Source organism: Kogia breviceps, chromosome 16 (genome assembly GCF_026419965.1).
Source record: "Kogia breviceps isolate mKogBre1 chromosome 16, mKogBre1 haplotype 1, whole genome shotgun sequence".
NCBI classification, from domain to species: Eukaryota; Metazoa; Chordata; class Mammalia; order Artiodactyla; family Physeteridae; genus Kogia; species Kogia breviceps.
Window position 1 is genome coordinate 15506074 of NC_081325.1, and position 27204 is coordinate 15533277.

Genomic DNA, 27204 nt, shown 5'->3' on the forward strand with positions numbered 1-27204 from the left:
TGTTTCGGTTTATAAAAACCCCAACGTTGGAAAATAACAACTGGAACGTTTGTCTAGCCCCAAATACCATGGGGTCAGCTTATTCCTTACCGTCAATGTACAGCTTGTTCCAGGAAAGCGGAACGTGTCTCATCTATTCTTGTCTTATGTGATAAAGTACTCTTAAAATAAGGAGACATCTTTGAGAAAAATCTTTGAAGATAAACTCGTCAAGCCTCCCAAATGTAGGGTATCATTTGCTCTGTCCAATGCGACTCTGATGTCTTTCCTCTTCTTTTGGTTCCATCTTTGGGTCTTTGCATTTGCTTACTTTGGATTATTTGGTGGGTACTTGGCAGCTCCTTGGGGAAAACTCGTAACGGCAATAATGAATAATATATATATAATATATAAATATTATATATAACAATATACATAATAGATATATTATATAGAGTAATTATATATATATTTTTTCAAAGACTCAACACTCTCTGAAAATAAAAAGTACTTTGAAACACAGTATAAAATTGTTTGAAGCTCCTCTAAATCCACTGGGCCTGTAAACTCACCCCATTTCCATGCAGTGCCTCTCGAGTTTTTGCTCAAAGAGGGGGAGTGCCATGGATCACCCCATCTTTTTGTTAAGGTGATACGTAAGAAGGGCCAGTGATTGTGCAGCCCGGGAGGACAGTGGGTGTTTAAGACTTGCCCACCAAACAGAGAGGTAATTCATTACACACAGCACAGTGTGTGTGCACGTGTGACTGTGTGTCTGGTGGTGGTGGTGACTTGTCCCTAATTCCTAAAAAAACCAGACAAGAGCTCTGAGTGGGAAAAATGTGACTAATCAGTAAATCAAGTCAAATTGTTGTTGATAGACCCTGCCTTCGGCCCGTTGTAACCCTTTATATTGGGCATTGTGCATTCTGATTGTTAGAAATATTTACATCTACCAGTGTGAGTTTTTATTTTCTTTTCATTAATGCAAGGGTGTTCCAGTACTGCAATCTGGGATACAAACTAAAAATAAAAAGGTGTACCTTGATAACAATGGAAATTCTTCAAAACGGATGCTCACGCGCTGACATTTTGATGGAGTCAGCATTGCCACGGATAAATAAAATCAGTTGATAATCAAAACTGTTAGTCAATAATATCACACCCTCCCTTACTGAGTCATTTTATCAGAAGTGCTCACCCAGAAGGTCATAAGGGTGGTGATAATTATAAACATCTACTAAGTGCCTCGTGTTTTATCGCCGTGTGTTTTATCTCAAGTATTCCTGATCTTCACCAAAACTCTTCCACTTAGACATTCTTAAGCCCATTGTCTGGATGAGAAAACTGAGGATCCGAGTCTATAAATGACTTAGCAAAGGCCACACACTTGTAAGCCACGGAGATGCTATTGGAATCCCGATCTGGGCGATCACAAATCCATTCTGTTCCTTTTCCAAGTCCTCCCCCAGCCCTTTGGCTATAAGATGATCAGGCAGGGCAGGAAAACTATGACAGTGGGAATAACAGCAAAATAACAGCCAACAGTTACTGAGATATTATGATAGGAGAAGCAACATTTTAGGTTCCTTGTGAAATAGTCCTCAGAACAACCACATTTATTGAGGGCTTATTGGGTGGCAGACTATGTTTTAACCTTTAATGCATTTAATGTTTAATGTAATGAAAACTACTCTGGTTCTCATGGTGTCAGAAATATTATCAGTATGGATTAGATAAGGAAACTAACTAGGTTAACTCTTCCAAGGTCATCCAGCTTGTAAGTGGCAGAGCCAGGATTCAAGAGCATGGAGTTTGCTCTAGAGCATCAGAATCTGTGATAGACTGTCTTTCTTAGACAAGTTGCTGGAGAAGGAAGAAGCCAGGGCCCAGAGATTTGGGGAAGTTGAAGGTTTCAGGAAGAGACAACACTTGGCAAAGACTAGAGCCTTTCTCTGAATTGAGTGACGTAAAAGGATCAGGGATGGAGAGGTGAGCAGACTTGCATCGGGTAATTTAGATATTCTTACAGAATGGAGGACAAACCTCTGATCTGAGTAAGAAGGTGAGGTTAGAATGGAGGGCTTGCAAATCATGAAAAAATAAGTGAAACATCCTCGCAGGATAGGCCAAAAGGGAATCCTCAAGAAATTAACGGAGTTGCAGTGGACCCAGCTTTTGTTCGGACAGATGCGTGGCGGGGAGGGATGAGGGGCGACCATCATTGTCACGAGGTCAGGACCGAGAGCTGCTTTTCCAGAGTCTCAGAAAAGCATCTGTGCCGCTCCACTGGCCCCAACCTCCCCTTACCACAGACACGAGGCTTTGAAGCAGCTTCCAGAGGCAGGAGGACTAGAGCCTATGACCTGGGGTCGGGAGAGGCTGCCTGGCCTCGTGCAAAAGGAGGAGCTTGTGGGTCCATCCCATCGTCTTCCTGCTGGTCCCAGCGAAGGCTGTCATCTGCAGAACAAAATTACACATGTCACCTACACCAAGGGACCAGGGAACGCCCTTCCGACAGAAAATCTCTCAAAGATTATTTCACCGTTGCCATTTCTTTCCATTTCTTTCTTTTTTCATTAGTGTGAAATAAAACATAACTTTATTTATTTTATGATGAATTTCTATCGAAGTATAGTTGACTTACAATGTTGTATTAGTTTCGGGTGCACAACATAGCGATTCGACAATTTCTAATAGAAATCTCAATCTGTAGAGGGGCTGGGAGCTCTAATTTTTGGGAATGGTTCTAATTAAATATCAGATTGAATCCGTGTCCCAGTTCTAGGAGAAGCAAACAGATACTCCATTTAAGTAACCTTAGGTGGCCCGGTTTGGCATAAATCCAACTCATCCTTCCTAACTTTAGGGGCAAAAGACATTAACTTGTGTGTGTGTGTGTGTGTGTGTGTGTGTGTGTGTGTGTGTGTGTGTGCACAAATAATTCCAAGAAGTTTCATTTGCTCACCTGCTCTCAGCAGCTGTAGATTAGGAAGGGAAGTTTCTACAATCCCATCTGCATTGGTGCCTGTTTCAGGCAGGGAGATTCCCACTCTAGGTCACAGGGATCCTGAACAGCCTGCTTAAATGACAGGATATGTATTGAATGTGTAACTGGAAATTTAGAAAGAGAGAGTCAGAGTCAGTGTAACCCAGTGCCTCCAACTCCATCTCCTCACGGTTCCCCAGGCCACTCCCTTCTCTGTGTGCAGCTTCCCTTTGGGCAGCAGAAATAGATTCCGTGGTTTCGGATTACACATCCACACACCACAATGTCCAGAGGAGGAGAAAACAGCTGCCTCTTCCAATGGCTCAGTCTTCAAAGAGAGGAAATGTCTTACCTAGAAGCTCTCATCACACTTCTTCTAGTATCTAACTGACCCACATTCCTCTGGTGCAGGGAACGCTACGCGTTGATTGACTTAGTCTTGGCATCTCCATCAACCAACGGCAAGAAGGATGCAGCTGTCCCGGGACCACCAGGTCTGCTCCTGGTCCTGGATGGGGCAGCTTTCCTGAGGCCCAAGAGTGCTGAGAGGAGTGGTGGAAACAGCCCAGAGGTGGGGTTCCCTTAGGCAGAAGAAAAGGGTAAAAGGGGTGTAGGGCAGGTTATTCCCTGAAGGGCATGGTGCGGGGTGGGGGGGAAGCAGGGTAGGGGAAATGAGGAGGACCATGAAGCTTAGCAGGTCCTACAGAGCTGAACTCTGCCAGTGGTACCAAGGGGTGATGAGCCCTGTACCGCAGTCCCTCTGAAGGGGCCTCCATGGAGACAGCTGCCTGGCTCTAGGAGCAGGCCCACGGGGCTGGGTCCTGCTCTAGCAATGGCTGCAAAGAGTTGCTTGGAGATGCGACCCTTGCTGTGCTCCTATGATGGTACTTTAGTGGGATTCTTTCAATAAGTTCCAGAAGTGTTGTTTTTGCAAGTTCCTGGCCATCCTGACAGCAGTCACTAGAGGGCTCACGGGGACACCTTTCCCAGCTGCCCTCTAGAGGTGGAGCTCAGAAAGCTGATGCTAAGCTGTCCTGTGGTTCAGAGCCCTGGGAGCTGATTGGAAGGCAGGCGGTCACAGGAGACCCTGGAGGAGCAGGCCCTGGGGATAAACAAGCTGGTTGAACTCTTAAAGACAACGTATTAGGCACGTATGAGAATGACATGTAGAAGAGTTATACTGATGTCTGTGTGGTCCAATATGGAGTCAAGAGCCACATGTGGTTATTGAGTGCTTGCAATGTGGCTCCTTCAAATGGAGAGGTCCTCAAAGTGCAAAATACACACCAGATCTCAAAGGCTTAGGATGAAAGAAAAAACTGTTAAAATGTCTCAATTTTGTATATTGATTATATGTTGAAATTATAATATTTGAATATATTGGGTTAAAGAAAATATCTTATTAAAATTAATATCACTTGATTTACTTTTGTTATTTAAAAGTAATTTACTTATTTTATTATTATTTTCTAAACAATGTGAATGGACTTAGGACCTTGTGGAAATAGTCATTTTCCCATATAATTGTGTGTGTGTGTGTGTGTGTGTGTGTGTTTTTAATTGCAGTGTAGTTGACCTACAATATGATATTAGTTTTAGGTATACAACCTAGTGATCTGACATTTATAAAAGAAATTTAAAATTGCCTATGTTTGTGGCTCGCATTATATTTCTATTAGATGGTGCTGTGCTGAGCCATTTGCTAAGGACAGAGTAGCTTGGTGGAGGTCGAGGGGACGCTTGGGCCAATTCACAGAGCCCCTCCCACCGGTGCGTGGCCTGGGGTCAGAGGTGCTCCCTAAGATTTGGGTGATGAGCCCATTGATGACAGCAGTGACTTTCCCTTCATGAAACGGTCCAGCCTCTATCAGGTGCCACCTTCATCCTCTAGGCACTCCTGAAAAACAGCTCCATTGCCTGGATGGTCAGGCCACTACCACACTTTCTGCTTTCCCAGCTCCACGGCTCACTTTCCTTATACATAAAACCACGTGCCTGCTGAACCTGCCCCAAATCGCACCATTAAAAACTCCTCTGTGTCAGATTAAACTCATCACCCAGCTTACTCAATGCATCCCACGGTTGCCCCAGAGTTTCTGTGTGAATCAGAACAGATGACTAATGTCAAACCTGGATACAGAGGGAAAAAAAACACCTTACACATGCATTTATCTTTTTTTTTGCAGTATTTGACCATTTAGCATCTAGAGACTGGGAAAGTGAGCTTTCATGAAACGCTGTTGCTTGTATGATCTGTCTCTTCAGGGGCAGACGCCTCTGACCTCTCTGTGAACATGACCTATCGCTGCTCGACATGTGTCAGGCAGATTAGTATGTTTTGCGTCACTTCTTTTTTCGGAGAACACAATGGAAATCTTCCAGCTCCTTCCTCTCTCAGAAGGCAGAAGTTCATTACTTTTCAATACTTTTTACGTAACTTGCAGACAGATGAATAATATAAGCTGTTAAAACAGAGGCTTCCCAAAAGGTTTGGCCAAGGCTAAGGCAAAGAATCAAATCAGATAGAAATGGAGGCAATCATGTGAAGCAGCAGCTAAAATGGTGACTTCTAATTATAAATCCTGGGGCATCAATGTGGGCCTTCCTGAGACTCTCAAAGCGGCAGGAGCTGATGGTATCAATAGCTAAGGTTCTGTTCCCAGAATAAGTCCTGGGCCTTCTCGGCCCATCCAATCCTTCCTGTTCACCATCTCTGCCCCTGACCTCCAGGGCAGTGTCCACTTCTGACTTCAAAGGCACCCCCAAGGCCGTACCACAGGACACTTCATCCTTCCACATTTCCCCTCCAACCTTCCCAAAGTGAAGAAACCAAGATTCCTCCACCTGCCACCTGAAGCTGAGGACTCCTTTTATTCCATAACTGGCAATATTGATTAAAATGTAAATATTTATTTCACATTAAGAAAGGCAGGATTAACATTGAACGATGGATTGGGTTTCATTCTAGAAATCATACGACAAAACTGTATACATCTTTTAGCCGTAGTGTCAGGGGTTAACTTAAAAATACCCACACCTCAGGAATTCCCTGGTGGGCCAGTGGTTAGGACTCTGTGCGCTCACTGCTGAGGGCCTGAGGGCCCGAGTTCGTACCCTGGTTGGGGAACTAAGACCCCACATTGCAGCGCGGCCAAAAAAAAAAAAAAACAAATTACCCATACCTCAAACAGGCACAGTCCCCAAATGCTGCAACTCTAAAGGGGACACCCCTCATTGGAACATACAAGTTCCAGTGGATCTGACAAATGTCAACCCCGCCACTGATGCAAACGTTACCGGATTCACGAGCATTGCATTCCTTTTTGCCTGAATTCTAGTTCATTCCTTTCCAAACAAAAGCAAAGCTCATTTTGCCTTTTGTTTAGGATTTTTCAGATAATTTTTCAGACCTACTGAAGTGATAGCACACTTCCTTCTTCACTCACCTTCCAAATCCAGTATAACCCACAAAATAAGTACTGCAAGCGTTTTAACAAACACAAAGTACTAAGGAGGCTTAGTACAAAGAGAATAAGGTGCAGCAAAGCTTAGCATGTAAAACATGCTTCCTGATCTTGTTTAGAGCCTAAGTACTCCTTTCATCAATTAATAATTCTACTCTGCCTAAGACCCTGTGGTACAAACTGTGAGAGATACAAGGGTCAAGAAAACAGGATTGCTGTCTTCAAGGTGCAGTTAGAAGGAGGAAGAACTAAACAAGTACACTGATAACTATAGGGCCTCCATTAAATGTGAGTGCCTGGGGCACACAAGGCAGTAGTCCTTTAAACCCCCACTCCACTGTTTCAATGTTTAGTATTGAACCCCTATCTATTGCTAATGAAGACTCTTCTAAAAATGCCAAAAACATTTGCCGTATACGCTTCTGATAGTATGTGTAAAAGAGGCAACTAAGGAGAACATACTGTATAGCACAGGGAACTCTACTTAACTCACTGTGGTGACCTAAATGGGAAGGAAATCCAAAAACGAGAGGATATATGCATGTGTAAAGCTGATTCACTTTGCTGTGCAGCAGAAACTAACACAACATTGTAAAGCAACTAAACTCCGATAAAAATTAATTTTAAAAAATTGCTGTAATTATTTGCGACCGAGTTCAAGCACAGTGCAGGTCCTGCTGTGAGCTGTCTCTGTTTCATTCTGTGGCCAATATCTTGTGTCTGCAGGGCGGGGTGGGTCTAGAAGCCACAGGTGTTGCAGAGACGCAGCTGCAAAGAACAGGTGGGTGGCAGAGGAGGGGCAGGAAGGAGAGGTCAGGAGAGGGCTGGGACCAGCTGGAGTGCTGGGTAGGGAGGGGAACGATGCGAAAGCTTTGGGCTTTGTCAGAGGCATAGATGGGGCCACTGAGACGAGACATGGAGGGCGGTGTTCCCTGAGCTGTGGTTTGGGGCTAGCTGTATAACACAAGCACTTTGAAGCTTCTGGGCAGAGCGTTCTAGCTGCCTTCCTATCAGCCCAGTGTTCAAGGGAAAGTATACAATTCCTTTCCTTTCCTTTTTATCTCCACACTTTATATTTCCATGGGGCCAGGAACTTGCAACAAGTCAAGACATCTTGTTTCTTCGAAAGACTGTGTTACTCTAATCTGCAGTTCTATGTCCTAAGAGTCATTTGATACCTTTGTATTATATTTTATTTTTACATGTCAGCAAAGAATTCCGTGGTTTTCGAACAATTTTATTTGTGCACATGCTCCAAGTAGTTTATTTCAGAATCCTGGGATCTTTGAAGTAAAAAACCCAAGGAACTGATAGATAGTTAACAGGAACGGCAGCTTTGGTTCTTGGTTAGTGTACATATTATCAAGAATATTATTATTGATAACAATACAGCCCTCTTTAAAAGAAACGAGGAGATGAAAAGCTCTTTTATCATGAGAATTCTTGTGCTGCAGTATTAAGATAGTGTCAGGTTTTTAAAAGGGGGAACTAGGATATTTTAAATATAGACTTTCCCTGCCCCTTCAGAAGATAAAAAGTAGTGCTTTTGGCCATGATGGTAATTTCATACAAAGAATAAAAATTTAAAAACCACTAATACATCTGAAAACACAATTTACCAAATTTTACTGACTGGTAAGTGATAGACTGCATGAGGGCTTCCCTGGTGGCACAGTGGTTAAGAATCTGCCTGCCAATGTAGGGGACACGGGTTTGAGCCCTGGTGTGGGAAGATCCCACACGCTGTGGTGGAGGAACTAAGCCCGTTCACCACAGCTAGTGAGCCTGTGCTCTAGAGCCCGTGAGCCACAACTACTGAGCCGGTATGCAACAACTTCTGAAGCCCGCGTGCCTAAGAGAAGCCACCGCAGTGAGAAGCCTGCGCACAGCAACGAAGAGTAGGCCCCGCTCACCACGACTAGAGAAAGTCTGCACGCAGCAACGAAGACCCAACACAGCCAGAAATAAAATAAATAAAATTTAAAAATAGACTGCATTGAGTTACTATGAAAAATGTTAATGGAATATGGGAATTTAAATGCTGTTCTCCCATTGGCTGGTGACTGGTCTTTAACTGTGAGAGAAAACAAGCCCGGTAGACAGGAAGTCATCTCCATGGCAACGGGCCATTCAACTTAACTTTTTAACCCATGAAGAGGTAATTACTTTATTTTTTATTTCCATTTTTACAATTTTCACAGTTTATAATAGCAGTGAGGACCTCTGGGTCAGGCATTTCCTGGCTGTTAATAACAGGCTGATTTCAGGCCACCAGTGCTTGAACATTGCGCCAATTTTTTTTTTTTTTAATGAAAAGAGAGCTGTGATTTTCTTTTTCTCCTTCCTGAAGTCTGCAGCGTAAATAAACGACAGGATTTGATGTTCGCACGCATGGTGTTTTGATTTCCTGCAGATAACGTTAGGGCGGACCCTGATCATCACGGGTGGGTGGCCAAGAGGTGGGGCTTGGGATGGAAAGGCCTTGGGGGTTCCCTCTGGATGGCAGGTTAGAAGATGACCCCGGGGAACTGAGAGACAAGATGACACCCGCGGCCACACAAGGCAGAACTCAGAACTCGAAGATGCACAGCCTCAGAGACCAGGGAAGGGTCTGGTGGAGGCTATCATCAGTCAGTGCTGCTTTCTGAACTCACCACAGAGGCCAGAATCGTGGGCAGCTTCCCTGGCCTTTGCTCGCCCAGGAAAATTGGTCTTCCAGAGTAGAGATCGTAGTGATCTATGCATTTAAAAATCATAAGGCGACCTCCAGTCGTGAGTTGTCTTGGGAGCAAAAGGAGAAGACTGGGCAAAGCCATTATGTTAGGTACCAGAGCATCACCTTAGGTATAGCTAGAACACCCACCAGCCACTCTCTGCAGGAGAGGCAGGACCCAGACACAGAGACACATCCCTCCCCAGCGGACTGTGGGAAATTATTTTATTGTATTTTATTACAACATATATCATTTTTAAATTTTATTTATTTATTTATTTTTTGTCCTTGCCCAGCGGCTTGCAGGATCTTAGTTCCCTGACCAGGGATGGAACCAGCGCCCTTGGCAGTGAAAGCGCAGAGTCCTAACCACTGGACCACTGGGGAAGTCCCATTTTTTGTTTTGGTTTTTTGTTTTGTTCTGTTTTGTTTTTTACAAACCCATCAATAATTACTTTATTTTAAAAAATTTTACGTATGTATGTAAGTACAGTTGATTTACAATATTATGTAAGTTTCAGGTATACAATATAGTGACTCACGGGGTTGTTTGTTTGTTTTCACCGCACCACACGGGATGTGTGGTGATAAGTTTGGACTTTGCCTAACCTAAGACAATAGGAAGTTCTTACCAGGTTTTAAACACTGGAGTGTCATGACCACATCTGTGCTGGAAAGCTCTCTGCACTGTGGAATGGAGTCAGGTAGAAGTTATCAAAATGCTAGCCAGTTAGGAAGCTGAGGCCCAGCCCACACAAGAAACGATGATGGTCTCGGGGATTGTGGTGACAGAGATGATGGGAATTAATTTAATTTTACAAATAGGAGGTAGTCCTGGAATAAGCAACAAGCTCAAAAGCTGCTCTTGTGGTTTGAGGAGGTGACTCCTACCTAGCTTGGAGCCTCATTTTACTGCTTTTTGCTTTCTGGGAAGAGGAAAGCTTTGATGGGGGAAGGGATACAATTACGGAGGGCAGGAACTAACTGTGGGAGGGCAAGTGGAGGAGAAGGATTAAGAGGCAGCTTGAAGTGAAACAGACCACCTCCTGCATCTCCTTCCGTCCTCCTGGTACACAAGAACGTGTACCAGGTTAGACATTCTGGATGGGTTATTTGGACTTTGTGGATTGAAAGCTCTTGTGTATAAAGAGTTAAACCTGTGCTGGTGTTGATGAATGACTTCCCTGTACCTAATACTTTTGAACACTTGGAAGGACTTCCTCTGAATATGGAAGCCAGGAGTGTGCCCACTGGGCTGCTTAAAAATATCAACTGACCTGATTTGACATCTTGGAATGTCTCACAGAGAGAAGAATCCTCTTCTTAGCACTCTTAAAGATGGCTTCAGAGAGGGCAAGAGAATCAGCTGTCATCTCCAAATATGTTAAGGATCTTTGAAAGGGACAGGTGATTGTGAGAAGTCTGGAATTTCTAAAACTAAATGCTGAACCATTAGTTCCAATTCCACTAAGCATCACATTGGGTTTTATCTTGGTAATCAGTCAGGCAAGATTCATGGAAAGGAAAAAAACCCAAAAAATCTCTTCGCCTATGACAAAAAATTTTTTGATGATCACTTTATTGGGGAGAAAACGACAGAAACTGTTGCTAACAGTAGATGTGTATTTAAAGTGCATTACTCTTTTTAAAATATGGAGTTAGAGAATGTCCTAATTTCATTCTTTCACATGTAGCTGTCCAGTTTTCCCAGTACCACTTATTGAAGAGACTGTCTTTTCTCCATTGCATATTCTTGCCTCTTTTATTGTAGATTAATTGCCCATACGTACAAGGGTTTATTTCTGGGCTTTCTATCCTGTTCCATCGATCTGTATGTCTGTTTTTGTGCCAGTACCATGCTATTTTGATTTCTGTAGCTCTATAGTATAGTCTGAAGTCAGGGAGTGAGATTCCTCCAGCTCCAATCTTCTTTGCTGTACACTTGAAACTAACACAACATTGTATACTATACTTCAATTAAAGACATTTTTTTTTTAGTAAAAATAAAGCAGATTACAACATTCCTGTTGAAAATCTCACTCACTTCATGCATTTCATGCAGGTACAGACAGAAGAATAAAATAAGAGCCAGTGTGTGTGTCTCTCAATAGAAAAGAATACAATTTGAAGGGTGAGAGCTAAGATAAACCTTGCCAGTCTGCCTCTTCATACAGCACCCCCTTTTGTGTACCAAAGCCCCAAACTTGTAAGTCAACAGGAAACAGTCAGCAACATCCACTGAGCCCTGGGCACACTCAGGATCTTGAAGCCCAAGGTCATGACTACTGTGTGACCTGACATCACTGTCTGTACAGATAAAGGGAAGTGAAGGGGATGGAAACCAACTGCTTAATGCTGGCTCCCTCCAACCCTGCTCTTACTGAATGAGTCTTCTCTTACCCCACCTCACCCTCCTTACTCATGTTCACTGAGTTGACTGATTTTATTATCTAAGTACTTGACATAAATAAGTACCTAACTGTCCATTTTTTTCCTCATAAAACAACTCAGGCGATGCCATTTTGTGCAGCTGGGTGTGAACAACATGGAGAATGCTGAGGCTTCACGAAAGTCTGGAGTTGTGAGTTGCCTCATGTAACCCCCCCCCCCAGCAAGACTGTAAACCACTTGTAGGCAGAGACTGTTTTCTACCCTTTTTTGTATTCTTGTCAACACCATGAACACAGACTCAATAAGTGTTGAGAAATGCACGGTTTGGTTCATGGTCTTCCCACTGCATCGAGGGCTGTGACGAGGCTCACACACAAACCCAAGCCTTTGAGCTGGTTTTACCACTCAGGACGATGAAACTGTTTTGAAAAATAGAAGCTTTTTTGACCAACCTTAATACTAATTTCAAGCAGATTCCTTGCAATGACTTGCAGCTGTGACTGTCATCCTGCCATGAGGAAAGTGTCAGCAAGACCAAGAATAGTAGCAGTCTGTCATCTCCCTGTTTTTGACGTTCTCATCTAAAATGTTAATTAACTAGTGGCTCTGCACAGAATGAAAATAAAAGTCAAGAAAGTAGCAAAGGCAAAGAGTGCGTTGGTGCTAGTATTAAAATGCAGAGTTTGTTTCCCTGGGTTGTACATGAGCCCCATTCCTCCTCATTTAGGCTGTAAACATGTTGTAACTAGCAAACAACTAAATACTGATGCCCACAAAATGAGAGGCAAATTCAGTAGGTACCTGCTTTTTGTGTCTGTTTAAAATGATTGACAAAGAGAGTTACTTAAATAGATTCTCTTTTGATTAATCCCTTAGTAACTGAAACTGCTTTTCTTTCACACATTTGTTTGAGTTTCCTATGTCTTGCATTTCACAGTAGAGGCCAATTCAGCAATAACTTCATGAATCAGTGCCTCAGGCGAATCCACAAGACCTTAATTTTTTAAACTAACTTTAATGAAAAGGTGAGCAGAAGATTTTAACTGTTAATTAGCATGGTTAGACAAATATACATACTTTTGTGATAATGCTAGAATTTGAAATCGGAAGACTATTATTTCTAAGATCAGTTTAGTACAATTTCATGTTTACTTAAGGGCTTATATGGTGATTACCTTTTATGTTTTAGGTTAATTCTTTTCCAGAATAATAAAGCTCCCAGAGAGTATTTGAAAATGTTATTTATTTGTAAACAAACAATGGAGTCATTCATAGAATCAGAGCCTTCTCTGTCTGGGAAGGAGTTACTGTCAGAAATAGCAAAGCCTGGATGGAACTGAAGTTTGGCATTTAACCTTTGCCGGAAGCATGATATTTCAATTATCTTAAGAATGTGTCAGATAAGGGAAGTGAGTCAACAAGATAAACGGAGACAGAGAGAAAGGAAATTATACTGGACCAGAGAAATCAATGAACCAATAATATTTGTTGATCAACTGCTCTATATAGGTGCTATGGAGATTTAAAAAATAAAGGTTAAAAAATGGATTACTTATTCTCAAAATGTAGTGGGATATATAGGAATAACACAGGGAAGTAACAGCAAAAAGTTCAAGAGAATCTTAGATTACGTCTTACATATATGCCTTATAGAAATCCAAAGAGACAGTGGTCCACGAAGGCCTGAAGAGACAGGAGAGGGGTTCTCGGAGGAGTGGAATCTGAAGTGGGCATACTGCAAGACTCAGACAGGAAGACAAGAAATGCTGGGTTTTGTTTGTTGTTTTGCAAAGGAACAACATCCTGAAAAGAAAAGCAGTGAGGACCATGTGTCTTTGGAGCGTTGAAGTGTCTGGTCTGATTTGATGACCGGGTTGTTACTGAGAAGTCAGAAGAAAAGCCAGAAGAAAGGGTGGAGCCATAGGACAGAAGCCCTGGCAGTCATGTGTGACACAGTCTGTTCTACATACAGAATAAGGGAATAGCATTGGGGGAAGATCCGTCTGGAGATGGGCCCCAGGATGGATGAATAGACTCATCCTAAGACAAGTTGTTGATTTTCATCATTGCCACGATTTTGTTTTTGTTTTAAGATCTTTTGATGTTGACCATTTTTAAAGCCTTTATTGAATTTGTTACAATATTGCTTCTGTTTTATATTTTGGGGTTTTGGCCCCCAGGCATGTGGGACCTTAGTTCCCCTACCAGGGATTGAACCCGCACTCCCTGCATTGGAAGGCGAAGTCTTAACCACTGGACTGCCACGGAAGTCCCTGCCATTTTGTTTTGAATTAAATTACTTATGATCGAATTATTTTTAGCCAAATTACCTAAGGGAAATCGCTTTCTCCCCAGTTCGGAGTCACTTTCTGTCACTCAAGTTCTGAAGGTGCACTCTTTGGGTCCTGGTTATTTTCGGAGCGTTTCATGGAAACGGCGGGTCCTTACTTCAGCCAGCAGCCTCGCCCACCAAGAGGCGTCAACCAATCACTGCAGCCTATTGGCTGCTCCCCTCTTCCTGCTGGGAGCTCTTCCCACCGCACTCTCTCCTCCCTCAAGACAGCTCAGAAGACCTGGCAGTTTGATCGAGCTGCATACTGGGTCAGCATTGAAAACCTCTAGGTTGAATAGCATTTTATAATGTTAAAAAGACCCACATGATTTTAAATGCATATTACAAAACAGCATTTTATAATTGAAAAACACCACATTCACATCCATTATTATTTGTTTAATTCTGCCAACGCATCTGTAAGGAAGTCAGAGAAGAATTGGTTTGATCATTTTACAGATGATAAAAACAAGTTTTAGGCCTGGAAGGAAACTTCAGTATAATTTTAAAAGTCCAGTTTCCTCATTTTCCATGGTGCATACGGTCCTCACTCTTACCCAACCAATTCTTCCAGGGAAGCACAATATGTACATAGATATCAAGAGATATTTTATAAATGTGAATTTATTGATATGAATTGAAATGCATTGCTAGTTCAATCAGTGAAAAAAATGAGGGTAGCCTACTGAATGCAAAAAGTTGAAATTTGAAGTTAGAGATGACAATAGCCCTCTTACCCTCAGCATCAAGTCACTTCTCGTCTTTGTTTTGGTTTCACAATGTTTGGAATACAACGTTCCACCCGGTATGGTAAACTGACTTCTAAGATGGTCCCCAATGATCCTTGCTTCTTAGTGTCCATGTCTTTGTGTAATTTCCTCCTTTGAATATAGGCTGGACTTCTGACTTGCTTCTAAAGACTAGAATACAGCCTAGGCGATAAGATGTCACTTCTGAGACAAGGTTATAAAAAGACTGTGGCTTCTGTCTTGCTAGCATTCATGTTCTCTGGCTCTTCTCCCTTGCTTGTTCTGGTGAAGTCAGCTGCCATGTTGTGAGTTGCCCAATGGAGAGACCCACATGGCCAGGAACTGAGAGAGGCCTCCAGTCAATAGCCTGCAAAGAACTGAATCCTGCCAACAACCAGGGGAGTGAACTTAGAATGGAATTCTTCCCCAATTGGGGCCTTTAGATGACTACAGCCAACACCTTGATTGCAGCCTGGGAGAAACTCAGAGAACCAGTTAAGCTGTGCCCAGATTCCTGACCTACAGGAACTGTGAGAGACCCAGTGTTCGTTTAAGCCATTAAATTGTGAGACAACTTGTTACACCGCAATAACTAATACACCAGGCAAGCAGTTGCAAAAGGTAATGGACTTTTAACATCTCCCCTTGCAACCTCTGGATTCTCTTGAATTAGGCAGAGAAGGCAGACAGGGGAAGCTTCAGTCCATTTTCCACATAAATTTAATAAACTCAACAGCAGAAAGTAATGTCTCCAATGTTGTAACCTGTGTAATAAACACACTTGAGTGTACTTTTTGGATTTGTTACAGTGTAAACAGTAAACACAGACTTTTTCTTTTTTAACATCTTTATTGGAGTATAATTGCTTTACAATGTTGTGTTAGTTTCTGTTGTACAACAAAGCGAATCGGCTGTACATATACATATGTCCCCCTATCCCCTCCCTCTTGCATCTCCCTCCCACCCTCCCTATCCCACCTCTCTAGGTGGTCACAAAGCACCAGCTGATCTGCCTGTGCTATGCAGCTGCTTCCCACTAGCTATCTATTTTACATTAGGTAGTGTATATATGTCCATGCCACTCTCTCACTTCGTCCCAGCTTACCCTTCCCCCTCCCCATGTCCTCAAGTCCATTCTCTATGTCTGTGTCTTCATTCCTGTCCTGCCCCTAAGTTCTTCAGAACCACTTTTTAAAGATTCTATATATATGTGTTAGTATACAGCATTTTTCTCTTTCTGACTTACTTCACTCTGTATGACAGACTCTAGGTCCATCCACATCACTACAAGTAACTCAATTTCATTTCTTTTTATGGCTGAGTAATATTCCATTTAAACACAGACTTTTAAAAAGTGAATTTTATATGAAATGTTTGTGGAAATCATGGAAGATGACACATGTAGTGGAAAGAGACCAGGTCTTAAAAGTAGACTGACTTGTGGAGGCTTCGTTTCCTCATCATAAAATTGGAATAATAATCCCTAGCTCATAGATCCTAAATGACATTGGCACTCAGTTCAGTGCCTGATCAACCAATGCTCTTTAGCTTCCCTTGTGGCACTGAGATAGGTGAGGTGACTTGATGTACCCAAAGAGCACGGGATCTAGGACTCGAATTTGAAATACCCCAAATTACCAAGCTCTTGAATGGCAGATTTTGAACTCTGAATCCAGGTCTCTGGCTTCTTCCATTTCACACAGGGGGTGCCAACCCACCACCTCTGTGTCTAACTTCCAAGAAGAATTCTCCTTGGGACTCCTGTTTAAGCTGATAACTCTAGTGGAGTTTGTAACATACGAAGAACAAAGGCTTACAAATATAGATGGAAGAAGAGTGGCATTTCGTTTAGCTAATCCACATTTAAAATATCTTTCTAAACACAGTCTTTCCTCCACCCTCTATCTTTGATTTTGACATTGATAGAGAAGCTTTCAAGAGAGCAGCATCGCTCAATTAGATGAAGCTACTAATTTGAAGGAACAATACATGATGAATGGCACTTACACGTGGTGATTGTAACAGCAAACGTCTTCTACCATTTCTCTCCCTGAAGCATTTTATCTTGTCTTGTCCTCCATTTATGTATTGCGAAGGACTACTGAAAGAGAGAGAGAGTGAAAAGAAGAAAGAGAGTAGAAGTACTGCTTTGGAAGAATAAAGGTTGTAGGAAAAGATGAGCCTGATGACAGGTGTATATGGCAGCAGTAAGGGCACCCAGCCCACTTACGAGGGGATTGGGTCCTTTTCCCAAGTGCTCAGGTCTGGGTGTCCTGATCCACAAGATGAACAAACCAGAAAAAAAAAGCCATCCTTCAAACCTCCTGGAGGCCTTTGAATTAGCACAGGACCCTGCTATGTCCCTTCTGTTTCTCATCCTATAAAGACGGATGCAGAGAACTTCAGGGCACCCGTCTAATCTCTTCTCCTTCATTCGGCAGATAGCTAACATCCTCTTGGACACTAAAAGGAAAATCTTTGAGCTTACTAATAACGTATTGCACATCCTTATACAACAAAAGCATCTGGGTAAATACGTTCCAAATAAAAACCATTTATGAATACATAAATGAATGATAAAAAGGAAAATGGAAAACTATATATAATCTCTTGCTCACTTTTTCTCCCTTCATTTTACTTCAAATATCCATGTCACTGGTGTGTTATACTTTTTGACAGCCCTTCAAATCAAAGGGATTTGACTGAGAGCCAAAAAAATAGTATTTGCCCAAGCTTTATAAATCTTTTTACTCTTTAGAATTGGCATCATGTAGTGGAAAAAGCACTGCCAAGGAGTGGGGAAGGCCTGGTTTCTAGTTTCGGTTCTGGCAGTAATTAACCAGCTGGGTCATAAGCAGCGGTGTGTTTTCTGCAAGGCTCCCTCCTTCCCGCTCTGTCCAGGGCAAACACTGAAACTTCTCCCATCTTCACGGTCATGATCTTGTCTGAGTCATGTTCCCCTCTTACCTGCACCACCTGAAATAGCCTTTATGCTAGTCTGCCAGCTTCACCTTCAACCTCTCCAGTCCATTCTTTCCCAAACAGTTGTCGGAACGTATTTACAGAAGTGAATCAAGACATGTCACTCTTTACTTAAATGTCCCGTGGTTACCCCTGCCCACCTTTCATGTCTCATCTCGGCCAGTCCCCTGTCTGTCCACTACATGTCTTACAGTCTGGTCTTTTGTCACTTCTTCAACCAAGTGCTTTCTTCAGAGCATTTTCCTTTCTTCTTACCTCTGCCTAAGATACGCTTCCCCCAGTTCTTCTCCCAAATCACTTCAAAGTTGGTGTGTAATAAATATTAATTGAAGTAAATGAATAAATGAACCCAATTCCTAATTTGCTCCTTGTCATACTTCAACTTAAATATCAGGTCCTAAGAGAAGCTTCTCCCAATCGTTTGAACTAAAGGAACAACTCTTTCTCATTATTTTCCAACATCCGTCTTTATTTTCTTTTCGGTACTCACCGCAAAGGTGACTATTTTTTCTTTTATCTTTGTTTGCTTATTGTGAATCTTTTCCATCAGAATTTAAGTTTCTGGGCTTCCCTGGTGGCGCAGTGGTTGAGAATCTGCCTGCCGATGCAGGGGACATGGGTTCGTGCCCCGGTCCGGGAAGATCCCACGTGCCGCGGAGCGGCTGGGCCCATAAGCCTGTGCGTCCGGAGCCTGTGCTCTGCAATGGGAGAGGCCACAACAGTGAGAGGCCCGCGTACCACTAAAAAAAAAAAAAAAAAAAAAAAAAAAAAAATTTAAGTTTCTTGAGAGTACGGGCCATTTCTGTCTTTCCAGCATTATATTATCTGTGCTCAGCATGGAACAATGCCCAGCCCAGAGCTGCTTTGTAATAAACATTCATTGAATCAAATGACTAAATGAATGCACCCAAATTCTACTATATTTATTCTTTACCTAAAGTCCTTCCAAGGCTGTCCATAGCCTATCAGAGAAATATTAGATTCTGCATGATCTAGAGAAGTCACTTTTTAAAAAATTGAAGTCTAGTTGATTTACAATGTTGTGTTAGTTTCAGGTGTACAGCTCAGTGATTCAGCCATATACATACATACATACACACATATATATATATATATATATATATCTGTATTCTTTTTCAGATTCTTTTCCCTTATAGGTTGTCACAAAATATTGACTATAGTTCCCTGGGCTGTGCAGTAGGTCCTTTTTGGTTATCTATTGATATTTTATAGATAATAGTGTGTATATGTTAATCCCAAACTCCTAATTTGTCCCCTCCCTGCTTTCCCCTTTGTAACCATAAGTTTGTTTTCTATGTCTGTGGGTCTGTTTCTGGTTTGTAAATAAGTTCATTTGTATCATTTTTTTTTTTTAGATTCCACATATAAGCGACATCATATGATATTTGTCTTTCTCTGTCTGACTTACTTCACTTAGTATGATAATCTCTAGGCCCATCCATGTTGCTGCAAATGGCATTCTTTCTTTTTTATGGCTGAGTAATATTCCATTGTATATATATTTACAACAACTAGAGATGTCATCTTGTTGTGGCTCCTCCTCTCTTATCTAGAGTTTTAAAATTACTTGCATTTTCAATTAAGCCATATTCTTTTTAGCTTCCATTTTTTGGGACACAAAGGGTTCGCCTGGAATGTCAACCATTACCTCTCCTGCACGTGATCTTCCTGGCTGATTTCTGTTTGTCATTCAAAATTCAGTTCAAGCATTCCCTTCCTCTGGGAAGCCCTCTTGGATTACTTTCTCCTCCTGTCTCTCCTACTCTGTACCTGTTGGTAACCCATGCTTCCTTCTATCATAGCACATGTCACACTCGAGTGGGATGTCTTCCTGACTATGGGGGTTGTTTCTCAAGGGCCAAGGTTGTTTCTTATTACTCTTGTCTGTTTGTGGCCCAGTACATCGTAGATATTCAATAAAAGTTTGTGAATAAATATTAGTGAATGGCTGACTCACTCCTCCTCCATGGTATAAGAGTGTAAGAAGTGCCATTACTAAGGGCAGATCCTACAGAATGCATTCATGAACGGGTAGTAAGTCAAGTGCATTTAGTGCTAAAATAAACCACCTTGATACCATGGCTTAAATTCATATTTCAAGCTGCCAAAGCTTTTGACTTTGCAAACCATTGTCACTTGAGGTCATCCTCTCCAAAAAGGTTGCATATACCCTGGGCAGTCATCAGACTGTCCTGATTTTGTCCTTGCAATAAAAATGTGAACTCCAACTTGCTTTTGGCCATGGAATTGAGCACTTCGATGGAATAAGTGCACCACATGGTCAAGCTGAAGTTTGAGCATCACGTGAAGTGTTGGGACTTTAAAAGTTGTCAGGTAAATGAAGAAGAGATGAAGGGTCCTGTGTGCCTGGTCTGTCAGAGTGGCTAGTGGCCTACTTGCCTCGGAATCGTTGGGGCCTCAGGGGTCACTGGGGGACAGAGCGCGCCTCTTGAGTGGGAATGGAAGGGCTAAGGTCTGCCTCAAACCCAGCCAGAGTAAACTCGCCTGCAGTCTCTCTCTGCTTTTGTGTAGTTCTTGACGTTCCCTTTCTTTCTTCTGCCTTGTAAAATGAGGGAAGAATCAAGGTGATTTGCAGTAAAGCCGATTTTATCCTAGAAAAATATTCAAAATAGTATAAACATAACATTTTATATTTGTTTACTTGTCTAATGTTTTATAATTGTAGGATGTTGTCATTCGTGGAAAACAATTGTAAGCCTCACGGAAAATTTGAAACTGTGTATTTGGAAGTGAAAAATGTCTTGTAAAGCAATGTTTCTCAAAATCTACCCAAAAACCACCCAGGATTTTGTGTTGAAAATATAAATTGCCAGACCCGTGAGAGACATACAGAGGCAGAACCCCTCTGGGTACAGCCCGGGAATTTACATTTTTCAACGAGCTCTCTGGTGAGTCTTACACATACGCAAGTTTGAGAAACCACGTTGAAAGCATGTGATATTTTCATTAAAGGATAGCAAGGCCATGGAGGTAATATCAGGACAAGTGTCCCTGGGAACATGTAACTAGAGGATTTGGGCAGAACTGAAAAGATAGGTTATTTTAGAGGAAAAGAATGAAAGAAACTCAAGATCCTGCATTGAAAGAGCTAAAATTTATGTGGTAGAACTGAGGCCCTGACTACAAAGGAAGGCCTATTTTTCCCAGTGTGGGGATATGGTGTGTGGGCACAATTACCAGCATCAAAGTGTTGTTCCTTGTCACTAAATAAAAAGTAGCTCTGGGACCACAATCGCCTATTATTAGAAATGCAATAGTCATATCTTAATTTAAAACCTGTTTTTAATCTATTGCCACCTGTAAAACTAGACTAAACAGATCAAATGTTAAGGCTATCTAAAAATACTCTGAGCGGAAACATAATTAGGCTTCTAATTGGAATTATCATTAAGTAGGCTATGCAGACAAGCTTGAAGAGATAAGCCTCTATCAGAGGCATTAAGTTCTAAGTGTTTATTAGATTTATGGGACCAAGCCATGTATTTTTTGGACAGTATAGAAATTATGTTGAACTGGTTTCAAAATCCAAGTAATGATTGCAATTTATTTTCATTTAAAGAATATTCTAAGCGCTTTGGTTTCAAAAGACTAAACAATGTGTTGCTTTGAGGCTTCTGGCTCATGAGAAAACTTAGCTATAGGTCTGATGCTTTCTGAATTTTCAGATACCACTTCAGGAGAAAACTCAGAGCAATTTTGATTTCCCCTCTCAAGGTTCTCATATTTGTGCCATATGCTATAGGACCATGTGAAATCTCTTGATTTGATCACATATCATAGAAGCTACTCTCTGTGCAGAAGACAAAAAGTAAATATGTTCAGCAATAGTCAATACTTTATTTTTTGTGTGTTCTAACAAGGAAACCTAGAAAGTGTCATTATTTTATATATGATCTTTGGTGTTTGTCTATTAAATGATCATATCAAAGTGGCCATTGGAAAAAAAACCTCACATACTCAAAATTAACAATTCAAAATAACTGAAATAATAGGGTTTCACTGTAGAAACTAATCTTAAAATGAGAAGAAAAATGTTTAAGCCTCCCTATCTGGTTGCCTTAATATAATATTTCATTCTGGAAATGAATTCTTTAGCAGATGAAAAAAACTAGCTTAAGGAAAATTATCTATCCTGCCTCCTTAAATCACCTGCCCTGACTCACGGTTTCCTTGAGCTTGGAAAAGGTTATTAGAAGTTTTAGCTGAAAAGATGGAAGGATCTAAGGGAGGCTCAACTCCAGTTGTCTGCAAGCCCAGCTGGGGAACTTGTTGGCCAAGACGGCTTCTGTGCTTTTGTGCCAGTGATGTGTTCTCTCTGGAAGTGGTGAGTCTACCAGGTTCCTTGTCTCAAAAATGTGTCTCAGAGATATTATGCCTTGAGAGGCATCTTGACTCTTCTTCCCCATCATCCCTGCATCCAATCCCACCAAGTATTAGATTTGTCACTTTTTTCCTTCTAGATACACCTCACATTCTTCTCTTCTCTGTCTTCAGTGACATTTTTGTCCAAGTCACTATCACGTCTTGTCTGATTAGTGCAATAGCCTAAGTAGGTACCCTTACATCTACTCTTTACATTCCCTGATACATTTCACACATAGCTGCCAGAGTGATTATAAACATAAGTTATATCTTATCACTCCCCTTCTCAAAAGCCTTTAATGACTTCCCATTGCACTTAGAATGAAACCTGAAATCCTTAACAGTGCCTACAAAATTCAGTATTACCTGGACACTGCTTGTCTGTCCAACGTGATTGCTTGCCATGCTTTCCCTTGCCTAGTACCCCCTAGAGATCTTCTTCCAAGAGATCAAGGTCTTTTCTCCCTCACTGTTCCCTAGCCCGGAGTGGTCCACCCTCCCCCCAGCACAACCTAACTACTTGGCCAATCCTACACATCCATCATCCCTCAGCTCCAACATCATTTCCTCAAGGAGGATTTCTCTGATTCCCCATCCATCTAACTTGGATTCCCTCTCTACTTATTTGATTGATTTTATCTTCCTCTATGGATTAGAAGCTCCACAAGGGTAGAAACCATATACATTTTGCTCACCACTGTCTCCCCAACCTTTCATAGTTCAGGAAAAAGTTTTAGAATAATTGAGAGAACAATTTCCTTTAGTATCTTAACACAAAAACTAAAAATGCCAAGAGAAATAGAAACAAGTGGATTTCCGGTTATTCTATGTCAGGTTCCACTTTTCTATAGAAGAACTGCAACAGAGCAGGCATTACACCAGAGCCCTAAAGTTCTTTCCCCTCTAAAGCTCATACTCATGAACTTGAAAAAGATCAGTAAAACTTCTTTTCTGTAGGAAATGTTTGTATCTGTTTTTGAAGCAATGCAGGAACAGATGTTTTCTCCCAGTGAATGGCATTTGCATTAACTAAGTAGTTTTCACTTCCTTTGAAGTATTCCACCAGACTCTTCAAAAAGAGCGAGGCTCCTTGAGAGAACCAGTCTCCTTGACATTGGTCTGGGTAATGATTTTTTTGGATATGACACTAAAAGCACAAGCAATAAAAGCAAAAATCAACAAGTGGCACTATATCAAACTTAAAAAGCTCTGTACCACAAAAGAAACAATCAACAAAACGAAAAAGCAACCTGCAGAATGGGAGAAAATATTTGCAGGTCATATATCTGATAAAGCATTAATGTCCAAAGTATATAAAGAACTCCTGCAACTCCATGAAAAACCAACTACCCAATTAAAAAATGGGCAGAGAAACTAAATAGACATTTCTTCAGAGAAGACTTCCAATGGCCAACAGGCCCATGAAAAGATACTTGACATCACTAATCTTCAGGAAAATGCAAATCCAAACCACAATGAGATATCACTTCACGCTAATGTTAGAATAGCTATTATCAAGAAGACAAGAGATAATAAATGTTGGCAAGTGTGTGGAGAAAAGGGAACCCTGGTGCACTGTTGGTGGGACTGTACACTGTTGGTACAGCCACTATGGAAAACAGCATGGAGGTTCCTCAAAAAATTAAAAATAGAACTACCATATGATCCAGCAATTCCACTTCTGGGTATATATCCAAAGGAAATGAAAACAAGATATTGAAAAGATATATGCACTGCCATGTTTACTGTAGCATTATTCACAATAACCAAGGTATAGAAACAACCTACGTGTCTGTCAATACTATTCAGTCATGAGAAAGAAGGAAAACCCACCATTTGTGACAACATGGATGGACCTGGAGGGCATTATGCCAATGAGATAAGTCAGACTGAGGAAAACAAATACTGTATATCACTTATATGTGGAGTCGAAAAAAGCCAAACTCGTAGAAACAGACAGTAGAATGGTGGTTGCCAGGGGCTGGGGGGTGGGGGGTAGGAGTGGGGAATAGGGATGTTGGTCATAGGATACGAACTTGCAGTTAGAAGAGAAATAAGTTCTGGAGATCTAATGCCCATCACTGTTATTACAGACAACAATACTGTAGTCTATACTTTAAAGTTGCTGAGAGACTGGATCCTAAATAGTCTCACCACAAAATGAAATGATCATTATGTGATGCGGTGGAGGTGTTAGCTAACTTTGTGTTGGTAATCATACTGCAATATACACATGTATCAAATCAGCATGTGGACCCTTAAACTTTCCTAAAGTTATATGTCATTTAGGGCTCAAAAACAAAACAAAACAAAACAAAAAGAACAAAGAAATTGAAGGACAGATGTTGAAGAGCTGCTGTTATTCAACCATGAATTATACACCAACCCCCTGGGTAGTCAGGTTCCCTTTGCTTGGTTAATCCTGGTTTTTCCTTTGCTCAGTTTTCCTTGTACACTTCTATCTTTAAAATGGGCACAAGATTTAATAGAGAATTATTTGTCTGAGCCTTTGAGAATATAGAACTTACTGGGGTAGCAGAGGGTATCAACCTGAAATATAAGAAGCATTAAATTAGCAGACTGAGCTGCATCTCCGGGGATAGATTTGAACTCCTGAACTCATAGAATGTGTCTGAGAACAATGATACCCAGCCTGATTGTTGGGCTTATATGAAATAAAAAGAATGTTGTATTTACCAACTAATCATTTGCATTAAGTATCCTGACATTTGCACTATTCTAATGCAAATCTTCAGTAATCTTTCCTCCCTCCCTTCCTTCCTTCCCTCCCTCCCTCCCTTCTTTTTCTTTCTTTCTTTCTTTCTTCCTTCCTTCCTTCCTTCCTTCCTTCCTTCCTTCCTTCCTTCCTTCCTCTCTTCCTTCTTTCCTCCCTCCCTCCCTTCTTTCTTTCCTTTCAAAAATTATTCTATCTTTGACTTTAAATATCAAACAATATTGTTTCTTAGAAAATGAATATCTAGTATTGCCTCTGTGGAAGGGAGAAGTGGATTGAAATTAAAAAGGAGGATGTAGGGGCTTCCCTGGTGGTGCAGTGGTTGGATGTAAAAAACATAAACTTTTTTTGCAGAGTTTTATTTCATGAAAAAAGAATTGAGGCAAATATTATAAAATGTTGGTATATTTTAAATTCAGTGTGTTGGATACATGGGTGTTTGTTATATTAACTTTTTTATGATGCATTTTTAAAATTAGAGAATCTGATTTGAAATCCTACAATTAGTTCATATGTTAATTAATTGTTAGTTAATACACACAGCAAAGAGCCACCAGGCACCTGCGACATTCCTGGATTTGTGCTGAGAAATGTGATATGAAGACAGCACTCTACCCATGTACAGTGTCTTACTATAGTATGAACTTCCTGATTTAGGTTTCCCTGCAAAAGAGATGATTTTTTTATTTTTAATTGAGATTGGATGACAGGTCTATTTATGGAGTGTTTAAAATGGCCTGGCTATTTACAACCTGATATAGAGCAAATGCCTTTCCTACTTATCTCCTCTTCGTACCCCGTCTTCCTTTCCAAGATCATTCCAACTGCTAACTCATTTCTTCTAAAGTAACAAGTCTTCCTAAAGTGTTTGAGTAGACACGTTCAATCAGATAAGAGTGTTAAATATTCTGTCAAACAAAAGACTTGGAAGATCTCAAGCGAGAATCTAAGAATGGATATCCTGCATGCCAAAAGACCCTAGGTAAGCTTGCTTGTTGTTGGTTCAGTTTCTAAATTGAGTTAGCATCACCAACAAGTTTGAGGATGAATTACAAGAACTTTGTTTCAAATATTGTCTTCATTTATGATGGTTACTTAGATAAGAGCTAAACTCCTTAAATCAAATATCACAGGAGGGCGCTGCCAATGTCAGTTGGCCCGAACAGTGAGTCTAAAATTGAAACTGCAAATGTGAGTGCCATGCTTACTCATTCATGTCCATCACACCTTTGAATGGTTAAGGACTTACCTGAACATGGGTGATTACCTAAGAAGATTTAGATAACTTACCAATGACAAGAGATTAAAGGGATCTCGCTCAGGCAGTCAATGAGCAAATATTGCCTCCGTGTTATTAAATAGGTCTTTGCCAGAGTTTCTATCCCTTCATCTAATTCCTGACAAAATGGTATTCTAATCATGAAAGGCTTCTCTACTGAACATACATAATTTCTTCTGTATCCAGGCTCATATACTCATTTTCATGGCGAAGACAAAGAAAACAATAACCAACAAGACATAAAAGACTGAAAGCAATGGGTCTCTTGAGCTTTGTGCCATTAAAAAAAAAAAAATTCATTAACAAGAATGGCATTGTGCATGTACTGCCGCTATTATGATTATGGATAAGCGAATACATTAATAATTTAGTCCCTTTTTTGTTTTTTCATATTATTTCAAAGTTTGTCTCATTTACAAGTATATTGACTGATGTGGTCATAAGTGATGGAAACAAAATATTCTTTTTATAATATATTCTGTAACCTTGAGCATCAATGTGGTAGGAAAAAACTGAACAATGGAAATGAGGGGCTCGAATCCTGGCTGAGTTCAGAGTACCACTTTGTTATTTTGCCGTAATTTCTTCCCTGTGAAGAATATGTGAGATGGGGAATTCTTAGAATAAATAACAGCTTAGCAGCTAGTATGAAAAAGGGAGTGAGCTTATGTGGAGTATCTGTCCATTTCAGTCCACATCAGAGACCTACCCTCCAACGAAGATGGGCTTGTAACTTCAATTTCACCAAAACGCAGCTGGAATTCTCAGGCACAGGACACCTTGTCTGGAATCTAGTTTAGTGCATCTTTATTAAACTCCTTTCTCAGTGTCTTCTTTAATCATTATTAGGATGAACAACAAGTAGTTTTTGCCCAGATTCCTTTTTTGAAACCTTAGTTCTCACCTTAGCGAGCTTGGATCCCAAGTTGGGGCTCCACACTGCTGAAAAAACCTTATTCCTACAAAGCTTCATGTAACGGCCTCAGAGGAGGCTTGTGCCTGAAAATGACAAGATGCAATGGGGAGGATTGGCAACTACATTAAAAAAAGACACAAAATAATCTCCACCTACCAGTCAGATGCTGCTCCATCAGAATGGAAAACAATGGAAGGAACGAAGATCATTCAGTTGCACAGGATCCATTTCGAGCAATCGCTAATCAATTCAGGGACACCTCCTCTCCACCC

At 41.1% G+C, this 27204-nt stretch overlaps 2 protein-coding genes across 6 annotated transcripts in view; one reads left to right on the forward strand and one right to left on the reverse strand.

Annotated features, from left to right (window-relative positions):
• Positions 1 to 27204, forward strand: part of COG6 (component of oligomeric golgi complex 6) — a 336439-nt gene that overhangs the window by 219680 nt on the left and 89555 nt on the right. The window lies entirely within an intron of this gene.
• The window catches only part of LOC136792765 (uncharacterized), a 439122-nt gene continuing 427936 nt past the window's right edge, over positions 16019 to 27204 (reverse strand). Inside the window, exons 6-7 of the transcript XR_010837131.1 lie at positions 18090 to 18339; positions 16019 to 16718 (exon numbers count right to left, since the gene is read on the reverse strand). The gene's annotated coding sequence lies outside the window, so the exon portion shown is untranslated. The remainder of the gene's footprint in view (positions 16719 to 18089; positions 18340 to 27204) is intronic.